The sequence below is a fragment of the Notolabrus celidotus genome, chromosome 16 (assembly GCF_009762535.1).
Source record: "Notolabrus celidotus isolate fNotCel1 chromosome 16, fNotCel1.pri, whole genome shotgun sequence".
Taxonomy (NCBI): Eukaryota; Metazoa; Chordata; class Actinopteri; order Labriformes; family Labridae; genus Notolabrus; species Notolabrus celidotus.
Genome location: NC_048287.1, coordinates 6,710,408 through 6,723,179, shown reverse-complemented (window position 1 = coordinate 6,723,179; position 12,772 = coordinate 6,710,408). Strand labels below are relative to the sequence as shown.

General features: G+C 41.4%; 1 protein-coding gene across 1 annotated transcript in view; it reads left to right on the top strand.

Annotated features, from left to right (window-relative positions):
- The first annotated feature begins 11,648 nt into the window (after positions 1–11,648).
- Positions 11,649–12,772, top strand: part of thrb (thyroid hormone receptor beta) — a 187,396-nt gene continuing 186,272 nt past the window's right edge. The window contains exon 1 of the mRNA XM_034704717.1: positions 11,649–12,042. The gene's annotated coding sequence lies outside the window, so the exon portion shown is untranslated. The remainder of the gene's footprint in view (positions 12,043–12,772) is intronic.

Genomic DNA, 12,772 nt, shown 5'->3' with positions numbered 1-12,772 from the left:
GTTGGTACTATTTTTGCAGATTTTTGGTCCAAATGACGACAAGAAGTTTGTAATTCTGGAATCTGCTGAGGCAATATGCTGGAGTAGTGAAGAGAGGAGCTTAAAGCGAGGAAACACAGGTGGTTCACTCAGGAAGTGTTTGGTCAAACTGTCTGATGTGAGCTTTGAATGCTTCCCCTTCACACCAATAACCCTCTATTCCTATGATTTGATCTTAGAGCAGTTACCTGGTACAACCATTTACAGGAATCTGCAGATATAAGAATGTAACACACACTGTGGTTTCTGTAGTTCCCACTTCCCTCTGCTCTGCTCCAATGTAGCTGAAACTACACTACATTTTTTGCCCTGGAGACATGACATTTCACGCTGTCACAGGCCCACAATGAAATTAGGACACTACTGTCACACCCCTTGTAAAGAGCTTTGATTTATAAAATGTTTATAGCAGTGTAAGGGGTTTTTAGCCTTGCAAGACACTAAGTTTGATAATTGCCAATACATAAGGCTACTGTACCACAGTGAGTTATAACTGATTTTGAAATAGTGTCTCTCTTAGCCTCTTCATGACCTACACAGTAAATGAGATTGTCAGCTGCAGATGGTGATTTCTTCATATCAATTTTTGTGTCTGTGTTCAGGTCGGATTTTCTGTGAAAAAGCTGAGTGGATATCCATCCCTCACCCTGAAGTTTCTCTGTTCAGAGCTCTGCTGGTAAAGTTTGTCAGAGAGAAGTAAGTTATCAAGTAGGAAGGGTTTTTCTTCTTCAGATAATTTCTTTTCTACATAATATTTTGTCCCCATGTCTGATAGCAGGATGACTGGAGCAGGATTATCGAACAGAGGTACGTTGCCTGTTGAAGTTTCAGACACAGAAACTCTTCAACCAGGGCTCTGCTAGCTTAAAGAGCTAAACGTCAGGATTTCAGTCAGGCCACTCTCATTTAAGATAATTCATTATTTTTATTCAATAAGTTATATTTGGTGGTATGGCTCTGTTCAAAGAGCTCCCTGCCCTTCCACCTGTCTATATGGAAGGGCAAAGCCTGAGGTGGGGAGAGCACACCTCCCATCTCTGTTAAGGACTAAAGAGTTAAACCGTGTGCATAATTTACCTTATTCAGACATTTATTGGGACCGGAGCTCACATCAAGACACCGGGGCTGTGACGGGTAACGTCAGACCGGTAAGTCTGCTCACCTTTTGTAAGCTAACTAACGGTAATAAATCAGAGTTTACAAAGTTAAGTCGTTGTTGCAGTTCATAATCTGACGAGGCTACAAATCAACACATGACATCATCACTCTGCATTCTGATTAAAAGTAATTTTGAAAATAAGATCTTTATTCATACATTTGCTTCAACAACATCCCAGAAAACGCTACTGATTTAATCTGGAGCTGTCACCAGAGTCCCGAAAGTGGAGTTGGGAAAAGATAAATATCTAAATGATGTGCTCCAAGTTATGTGCTCATAAAAACACAATCTCATTCTTGCTACGTTTGGCAGATAAAAGAAAATAGATTGTATCTTTTCTTTGAATATGAAAATCGAATGTCAGACGAGGGACAAATAGAATGCTGAGATCCTGGAGAAGGAGTGGCCCCAATGTACTGGAGAGTATGAAGCAGGAGTTCAGGTCCATCTTTCTGAGTTACATGGAGGGTAAATGTGTGCTTCTCCCAGCAGGTGCATCTCTGGCAGCTACAGGTGTGTCTCTGCTCCATGAGTGTTTCCCTCCTCTGCTCCTCGGTCATTGTTCTTCCTCCTTGTCTTATATATTCGCCTGCTCAATGATGCCCCTTGGCCTTTGTTGAACTTGAAACACTGTGTCTGTCTACATTACAGGTACAGAGTGTATGTACAGATGTGTGTCACTGGCAGCTGCTTTGAGTAATCATCATACAGATGGAGAAACATATGTACACTGATGTGCAGAGACTGTGCTAACCCAGCGGCCTCCTGAGGCAGAGACTAAACGCTGGAATTAATGCAAAGACTGTTGATTCTTTACTGCTGAAAAAATGATGTGTAACACACTGACCTAGATTCTACATGACTCCGACATTCATAGTGTAAAAGTGATTAAATAATAATAAACAAACAGTGATTAAAAATTGATATCCCACATCTCCCCCTAAAGCTTCAGCGCTGAATCCTCACAGACTTAACTGAATGCCCCTCATCCTCCATGATTCTTTTCATCAATAGAAAACAGTTGGTGAATTCCAGGGAGCAATTTTTCAACACTGCAGCCCCTTCAGTTGCCTTGTAAAGAACAATACACTTGTCCTCTGTAAACGGTGACATCAAAGCCCCATTCAAACATGCGTAACTGCTGGTGCCTCCAAATGGGGTCGTGTTTACCATGTTCACGAGACGGTGGAGCACATCAACTTCAGTTTCAAGCAAATACATTTTGATATTATGTAACTGACAGGGTCTGTAGATAGAGGAGCGAAATTAGCGTTTAGAGAGAGCGCAGCTTGTACAACGTTGCTTGATTAACGTTAGCCACGTAAGGGACCAAGAGGAGTCATGGGAAGTGTTCCTCCGTCCTCCGCACGGTATTTCAGCCCGTATAAAAATAGCAATATTAGCATTTCCACTTATAAAGCAAGGACAATAATTGAACTTTGGCCTTCATGTAGCCGTTGCTTAGCATGCCTTGAATGCCAAGTCACCCATTCACACGACTTCACGACTAAACAAGTTCCATTTGAAGGCTCCACGTTCCCAGCAAGTAGCAAGAATTGAAGCCAATACAGAAGTGTGAAAAACTGCAGTTCTTTGAATGACCACTTGAGGTTGGCTCCAGAAGTACCGGAAACCACAATCACACCCATTCAAAAAAAGTCAATCTTTAAAGCAGAAGTAAACATGTGGAACAGCATTCCATAAATCAGAGAGTCGCAGTAAACTCAGGTAGGTCCCACAGCTAAGCTGGCAGTTATCTTAACACTCAGACATCTGCACATCCTCTTCATGCACAGCTACAGGTATCAGCTAAACACTGTTCCTACATTCTTTCTTCCAATGTGCTGGTTCCTGTTGAAACACTTAATGGGACCCTCCTCAGTCCATTGAAGTCTTTGTTGTTACTCTCAATGACGAATCTGAAACCAAGGGCATCCTGCAGACTGTTCAAGAAGATCCTCTTAAAATGAGCAAGGTTCAAAGCGAATGTAAGACGCTTGTTTGCCCTTCAAAACTTAATGATGTAACATCTGGTGCTCAGGTGTGAGGTTTAGATGTATGAACACCACAAAACACTCAGACTGCACTGAAGCAAAACTAGTTGAAAGTTTTCTAAGTTATGTAAGATAACTTACTGACCTTTAAAGATGTTTATCTAACCATCCCTCCTGTGTGCCAGTGATTCATTATGTGCAGGTGTCCTCTAAATGCACTGCACCGAGCCTCTCTCAGAGCCCAAATGGTTGTTTTAAACACACTTACAGAGTCCACTAAATGGTTGGTGCCATGCTTCAAGGACTCTGAATTGGCAAAATGTTGTTCTAGGCTGTATCAGATGATGGGGCCGAGGATGTAAACATGGAAGGGGTCATTCAATGCAAGTAGCTGGAGCCAATTTCAACAACAGAGAAAGACAACATGAGAGTGTAGCCACTGATGTATATTTAAAGCAGGTTTTATAACATAAACTAGCTGCAGTGACATTTTCTTGTTATTAAGAGCATCTGAGGTTAGTTATGAAACAAACTTTTATTAGAGTTGTGCAAGTGCAATGATGAACAAGGAGTGGTAGGCGAGGTCATGGACTGAAATGTGAGGTTGTGCTGAAATGATGTCTTCTGTCTTGATCATATTTGTTTGTATTGTGTAAATAATCAATCACAACATGTGCAGTGTGATCACTGTATGCATAACTTCTGACCAGAAATGAATGAATCCACTCAGAGAGACTGAGTGACGACACCTGGTGACATCACACCTGCTTTACAGTATACACAGCTCATGGACCGCTTTGGGATGTGACCACTTATCATTAGGCTATTCAAGAGTTTCAGTCATGTGATATTTTTTTTTGGGCCGATATCTTTAGGACCCCTACTGGCTCCAGTGAAAATCACTAATTTATTCTATTTTATTACTAACATTATTATATTATGTACAGCACTTTGTGGTACAATAGTATTTTATGAAAAGTGCTTTATAAATAAAGTCTGATTGATTGATAAAAGAAAGGCAGCAAGTCCCCTGCACTGAAACATGGAATGTGGATTATCTTGTGACGTTTCACTGAACAGCTGAGAAAAACAGCGTTGCCAGTGTAGCCGGTCTGGCCATACACTTTCTCCAGCTGCCAATAGTAGTAGTACTCTGTGTTGTGTTGCTTTGAGGAATGAGGAGGCAGGACTGAAGTATCCACGACCACAGGAGACATTTATACTGTACAAAACACATTCTGTTTAGTACAGCAACTCGTTGTTGGGCTTCACATGCACACCTCTAAAGGGGAGACACAAAATTGCAGCATACTGCATGAGAAACCACACACATGCTCCACTAAACTAGCTTAAGATCGGAAAATCAGCATATCAACTTTGATGATACTTAGCTTAGAAACTCTTCAAAATATCTTGTACAACATACATTACATGTAAAAAATGTCTGTGAGCATAATATACAATTTGACTAACTTTGAAACACTTTTAACCGTGTTTCATCAGTGAATGAACTCTAACATAAACAGACACTTACCTCTCCTCAGTGGGGAATTTACCATCTGAGGAGAGTAGCGCGAGCGAACAGGAGGCGACTTCATCACAGGAAGCCCGCAAAAATAAAACAGATTTCAAAATAAAATACAAATACCCATAAAATAAATACTGAAACATGAAAAAAATATATATCAAAGTGTAAACTGAAACTGAGGACGAACCTTTGGTGAATTATAACCTATTCTTTTTACACATCAGTTACACCAGGAGCATGCAAAGGCTGCCTATAAGCCCAACCCTTCATAGTACTCAGTTTCATGCATAGTCAATTTAAGATCCTGATACTTATGACAGATTAGTGCTGATGTAGTAAGAGACTGAGCATTCAGAGCAGAGGCAGATGATGCACAGTTCTAGCTGGGATCCATTCATTGAGACTTCCTGCCTTCAGTCATTTATCCAGAGAAACTACAGGTGCAAGCTAAGCCATGCAAATCTCATGTTTTGGTAGTCGTTACCCTAAAGGCTGATTTATACTTCTGCGTCTCCCCTACGCAGCAGTGGCTGACGCGGACATGAGCACCACATACTTGTGCGTCGGTGTGTCTGTGTCGCGCTGCAATTCTCCTCCTAAACGCTAGAGGGCAGTGTGGTCTCTCTAATAGCCGGTCTCCTCCTTCTTGACCGGCTACGATCTCTGTTTACTTTTCCACAGAGATTCAGAGCGTGTTATGTTAATCTACAGCTGATACATGTTGCTGTTTATCATACAGACATGATGACATGAAGAATAGAGAGGAGGAGATGAAATACACGGCCGATGTGCGGCCGATGTCCGGGATCCCGGAAGTGCTGTAAATGCGGGAAAGACAAAGCCGCCGAGCGGACCAATCACAGGGCTTGTGGTCCACGTCGGCCCTACGGATAGTTACATTTTGGAGGAGGTGCACGTCAGCTACGTGCGTAGGCCTCGGCGTAGGTACAGGAGCTACGCGGACCCCCGGCGTAGGGTACGCCGTTGATTCAACGCAGAAGTATAAATCAGCCTTAACCCTTACTGTGTTTTTCAAATTCCGTGGCAAATATTTTAGAAAAACTTAAGGCAGGAGGAAGACGAATATTGTTGACATGCTGAAAAGTGTTCCTATCTGGATACGTTTTGTTAGCATGCTAGCCTGGTGTGCCATATTGTGGCACCAATTTTTCAAAGTTTGGTTCACTACAGTACTGGACCACTCACTGTATGCACATACAAACAGAGCACCTCCTTCTCCTCTTATTCAGGAAGTGAAGCCAAAATACCACCTCTATGGGCGCTGACATGTTGCACTGGTGAAGCCAAGGCATGCCCAGAGATAATCTAGTGAGTGGAGCTGCAGGACTAAGATCACAGCTCTGGTTGGTACAATCTACAGAAGGAGATTATTTTGTCTGTTTGAAACAGACATGCACAGCTACAGAAGGTTAAAAGACTCTTTTGTCAGTGTTTGTAGGACTCTCTCCAGTCCTCTTCCACTCTGCTAATCCAGTAAAGACTGCTTCAGGAGCCTCATTGGTCAACAGAGCTGTCAATCATGACTTCACATCCCCTCTTTCTTGCATCATTTAATTAACTGAGACTTTTATGAAAAATTAACTCTAGTAAAAGAAATCAGCACGAAAAGGACGGACGACCATTTTCTAGCTTAAACCTTGTCCCATCTGTTATAATGGAGGAGGCAGGCTTCATGGCCTATACTGCGGCCAGTCACCAGGGGGAGCTCTTAGTGTTTTGGCTTCACTCGTGATAGTTGTCATACAGTCTATGTACCAGTTTAATGACACACTTTTCCTCTTTCACAGGCAGACTCGTGACAAACAGGTTCTAACAGCCTTATACAATACGTGTTGCATGTCAACCTTTGGCTCGGCATGTCACAGTTCTATCTCCCTGCCCTATTTGTGTTTACCTGCACACTTCATATAAAATAAAGGTGTGTTTACTTTCCGACAAAGAAAACATCTCAGAGTAAACAGAATGTGTACAGCGTCGGTGGGAAAGAGTTACAGACGCTGCATGTGGCGTTTTCTTGTTTTGCGTTTTGTTCTTCTTCCTGCACTCTCTCATAGGCAATCTGACATTATGCTGAGAACAACCGGTTTATTTGAGATGCAGGAAATCTGACAGCTACTTAAAAACATCAACCGTAAGCTCAGGCTTTGGTGTCATTTCCCTCAGAATCAAAGAGAGAGGGGTTCCTGTGAAACTCACAGTTTTGCTCTGACAGGAAGGAATACATGTCAGGAAGGCAAAGGGAAAAGTTGTCTCTCAATTCACCATATATTCACATTACAGTGTTTTCCGCTGAAGCAGGCTAATGCAAAGTGATTTGAAAATAGTTCAATTTAAGAGTCTCTTAAACAGCAAAAACTGATGAGGAAAATCTGCCATATTCAAGTTATTACAACATATTTAGGGCCATTCTTCCACTTTCTCCTCTTTCATCTTTCCCTTCATCTCTAATGTGAACTGAGTTTCTGCACAGTCTCTTTGTAGGTTTTGTTGGGTAGAGGGGAGCTCTCTGAACTCTTATCTAACAAAAATATATTGTAAATATTTGTAGACATGATTCTTTTACTTCTACATATATTCGAACGGGAGCTCAACTGTGTTTGTATGAGTGAGATGAGACACTGCTTCAGCTGTGGTTGAGTGTTTTTGTGAACAGGTGACCGCAGCAAATCCAATACAATGCAACCCTTAAAATTCACACTGTTGAAGTGAATGCTTCTTCATAGTAGACTTGCTTCTTTCCTTGCATGACGTCTTTGCCACACATGTTGCACTTTGCTGTGTCACCTTTTTTACTGAAGCTCAGCCAGAGTTTTGACCGCTTGCAATGGTCCACCTTCTTGCAACTTTTGACATCCTGCAACACAAGTGACATAATGGCCAAATTCTACCGGATCCGGGGCTGGTCCGTCTCTGATTCGTCACAGCACTGCAGTTGATAGGTTACTCTTCTTGTTAATGTTTTAACTTCCACTGGAATCGCTGCGTTAGGTTCTGGCTGATCTGGAGGGCTCAAGATCAACTTCTATTGGTTTCAAAATTCTCACTGAGGTTTAATCCTGAAATTTAAGATGTTGTTCGGAAATGACAAAACTGTGATACATAGACCGTCTAAACCATGGATGTAGTCTCTGTGAAGTCACCCACTGGTTTCGGAAGAGGCGTTTTGAACTCCGACGATAGCGGTTGCCACCTTGGAAATGCTGACTCTACCTAACTTTATGTCAACCAAGACGCAGATAGAGGGGGATATGAGGTGGGCTTTTAGCCTCCTTGCGAACAGCTTCAGCATGCCCAGCTGTCCATCCACTCAGCTTGGGCTCTGGTTTTGACAGAGCTGATTCATGTGACATCAGTAACATCTGCCAAGTGCAAGAGCAGTTGGATCCTCCAAACATTGCAGCTGTCTTTTCCTAACTCCTTCACTCCCTTCCTTGGTGCTATGGTGTTAAAAGACAAAAGGGATAATGTTTTAATTCTAACTGTTCCCTACCTACTGTGCCAGTCTGTCTTGTAGCTCTGTGTCAGTGTTCGGGCATCCTGTCCTCGTGTTAGCCTCTAGTGTTATGACCTGCTTAGTGATTTTACTGGCCTCACGTTTTTGATACCTCTGCCTGTGTTGTTTTGGATCTCATGTGTACCGACCAGTTTCTGATTAAACAGACTTTGAACTTTGATTTTTGTGTGGTGTTTTATTTCCAGTGTTACAATTTGGGAAAACGAAGACCATTTTTCTGCACACTCCCATTCTTCCTGAATATTCTTATGACAATCTATGGCTCATACACACAGCATTCTTTGACTGGAAATGTCCCCCCATTTACCAGCTGCTAGTGACAAAGAAATACAAGATATACTTTATCCCAACCTCAGCAAAATCACTGTTTGAATGCTTCCGTTTGATGAAGCACTGTCGTGAGATTGCATCATTTAAAATAAGCAAACTTAGAAACCTCTTTAGAAGTGAAGCTGTAGATAATCCACGGTATTTAAAGTAGGCTTTTCATTGTGTTTGCACCTGACCTTATTATAAGTTTAAGGTACCTCCACACACACATTAAAGAAGAGAAACTCTTGCCCTCTTACACTCTTGGATAACGTCCAAGTTACACATACAGCACATGGAAGCAAAGGTGAAATAAGGTAACTAAACAAGCCCACGCAACTACTCTGGGTTATCCAAGGTAATATATGCGCTACAATGAAATTTAACGAATTGCTGCAACTAATTATTTACCTCCATAAAGCTGCCAGTTCAGTTCTTTATGTGGGAAGAAGTCGGAGGGGTATGTCAGGTTGCACGGGTAGACTGATGTTTATATCCTGTATAGACTCATCCTCATATCCACGTTATCCTCAGATGATCTCACCACCCAGAGGTCATTATTTTGACTTCTCTGTCTGGTACCGACTTCTTTATGAGATCAAAGTTATAATGTCTAAACAACAAGGACAGAACAAAGAACCTGTTGTACTGTAGTGCTTGTAACTTATCTAATCTTTACCATAATATAATAAGGAAGTGCCCCACATACTCCACTGATAAGACCCATCTCAAACAATGGCTTAATGCAAACCAGGGCTGTGATCTCCTTCTGTCATACTCTACAATGATGTTTGTAGTTCTTCTTGTGTTTTGTGTCTGTTTGTGTATTGTCACATTATGCATTTTTATGCTCTTTAAACAATAAAAAAAAATGTTGTAGTTAGAAATACAAAAGATTGATGTGCCATGAAAGACGTGATAAAAGTTACAATGTTACAATGTCATTTAGGAGACGCTTTTATACAAAGCAACGTACATACGAGAACAAGAACAACACAAGCAAAGATCTAGATAAGAGGACACAAGATCAGTACGAGTAACAAAGTGCTTCAAGTCCATTTGGGTGCAGGTACTGCAAAGCAGTGTAAAGGCAATGCACAAAAGTAAATAAGGATTTTTTTTTATATATATATAAAATAAGGAACATCTACAATGAAGCAACCAAAATATTTAAGACTTTCCATTATCATCATCAACAATTAACATCATCACAATAATGACCTAAGTACCAAGTGCTGGGTCACTCAAGAGCTGAACACAGATTCCCAGAGTAGAGCAGGACAGTGTGAGTCAACTGTAGCTGGAAGACATGATCTGCCACTGGGGACAACAGTGGAGGACAGTCTAGCTAAGTCCATAGTGCTAACTAAAGAGCTGGGTCTTTAGCTGTCTTTTGAAAGTAGAGAGGGACTCTGCAGATCGAATGGAGTTTGTATATCAACGTATGTAAGTGTTTCTGTGTAATCTGACGTCAAGTCTGGAGGGTCTTGTATGACTATTTGTTAGACTTTTTCAAGCTGTTTTCCCAATTTTAAGACTTTCATAGTAAGGAGGTCATTTTCTAAATATATCAAATCTACATTAATGCATTTTTAAAAAAATATGTGCAAGCATGGTGTTTAATTTGCTTCCAAAAGGTCTCTCATAGCCCCTAACAGTAGCTGTGTGACAAAGTTAAGCGAGTTACGATGACAATAAGGACCTGTGTCCACTAACAGCAGTTTGTGTCTGGCAGTGCATATTTTCTAGATAATGGCACTATTCGCCTGGGATTAGTATCTGTATTACCCCTGGTAACTTGTGAATTACCCCCTGACCTCAGGTTGCAGCACATTCCCACTTTATAAGCCATGTCTGCAATTTTTCTCAAATGTACTGACATTTTTTATTTGTACTACCTTCCTGGGTAAAAGCAAACATGAAGCATATAGAGCAAACAGACTTAACCGCCACATCAAAAGGAAACACAATTGCTGTTGGATGACTTCCACAGTCTTGCATTAGGGCTTGCCAGTGAAAAGCACTCTGAAACAGAGTATGTGGGTGCTACCAGTGCAAAAAATAAAAATGCTGTCAGAGGACACAGGCCCTTAAATATACTTTATAGTCTTGCAGATTCTCGTCAGATTCGAAAAACAAAAGTGAACAGACTGCTGACTAACCAGCAGTGACATAGTGATGTGAAACAAGGAAGAAAATTCAGAGGATGACGAAGAGGACTGTCGGAATGAGTTGCACTGATACTATTTACATTCTGTGCTGAGAGTAAAATCTGTCATGTGCTGTGTCTCCCTAAATAATGAGCTTCATTTGGATACCCTTTTCATTTATTGGCTCTCAGTAGACTATACATCATTTGTGGTGCTTGGGTTTTCCATTTAGAAAGCTGTATCTCAACTTTTCTATTCTATTGTGTTCACCTGCTATAAACAATCCAGCACCCCCTCTTCGCCCCCCCAGGACACCGCCCCTGATGCACCAGAAGCACCCCTATGAATTCATGTAAAAAGGAAAAACGATTATTAATTCAATTTAATGAATTACATTAGCTTATTATTTCAGGTGTATAGCTTTCAGAAAATACAAGGATGCTTATGCATAAATGATCAGGAAGGTTGAGGTGAGCTTTACAAGCGGATGGCACTGAAACTGTATGAGCAGCTGGCTTTATAGATTATTTTTATTACATCAGTAACACCAGAGTGATGAATGAAATAAAAAATAAAGGAATTAAATAAGTAGAATGTGCACAAAAGGTAGTGGTGGCTCACAAGGTCACCTTTTAAATTCAAGATGATTAATTTTATGACATATGTGAAATGTTTTTATATTTAATTTGCATAAAATGTAGAAATAAAACAGGATTTCAACCTTATTAAATAAATGTTTTAAATGAATAATGTAGCTTGGATCTAAAGGGTCCTTAATCATGTCACCCTGCTGCCTCCCCTTCACACACACATGCAGACACACTCAGTAAGTTAGAGCAGTATGTTTCCTGCCCTGTCGGCATGTACCAGGCCTACTGTAAAAACAGCCAACCGCCATCGAAAAAGGGAGAAAAAAACTTGGGAGTTTGTAATAAGGGCGAGGCTTATTTTGGTCGGTTCCTGCCCGTGGATCAGCTCTCTGATTCCCCGTAGCGATCAGTCGGAGCGCTACAATTGTCTGTTTGGTTAGTGTGCCGCTTTTTGAGGTTTGTTTTCGGCTCCATGTTGAAGTTTTTTTGCAGACTACCGAAAGCCGTGTACACTCTCCTCACACAGATACAGTGCGCACACACGCAGACTCACACGCAGACACACACGCAGAGCTCTCGCCTGATTTGCACCAGCGCGGGTCATTTCAGGTTAAACCCTGGCGCTGTGTCCCGTTCAGTTTAGCCGACGGAGATCCACACTGGTTCCAGTTCAGGAGGAATGCACAGGCACTGGGACTCCGAATAATATTTGGATACGAGCTTCGTCTTGCATATGCGGTATGTAACATATTTTGGATTTTTTTTGGCAACAGTGTAACCAATGACAGCCTCTCCAAAACTGGGTGCTTGGCAGTATGGCAGCAAGGTGGCCGTATGTAGCACTTCATGAGCAAAATGTTCATATTAATGTTCACGCTTCAGACATGATCACCAGTGTGTTATTTATGTCCTGCGAGGGAAATAGTCTTTACCAAACTACATTGACAATTTGGATGATTCAGTGTAGTCTGTGCTCTCTGCAGACTGTTCACACCTGAGTGGACATGACTGAGACATTTCCAGAATTTTTGGAGTCTGTTTGACATTTCGGCTTACAAATTATCCAGAAAGCTGCACTTTATTTCTGACATATTTTAACTTTATTATTGGTTAACTCTGCTTCTTTACGCCCACGGTGGTGTTTTTCTGTCGGGATGAGATAGCAGGAATTTAGGAATATTGATGAAAAAAGTTTAAACTTAATTGAGTTTCTGATGCTTTTTACTAACGCCGAATTGAACACTGTTTTATTGTAGCTCTGTAGTAGCTTTTACATATTTATTCTGGGTTGTTTATTCCAGCAGGAAGGTAGAGCGTACTAAATTTACAGGTTTTTGGAGCGAGGTTCTGTCAGGGGAAGAGGACAGCACGTACCCGGGTTAGCTTTGTGAAGACTTGAGGGGAGTTGGTTCGTGGGCCCAAGTCATCGTCCCTCTCATAGCCTCAGGTATCCTACCAGCTTCTTATT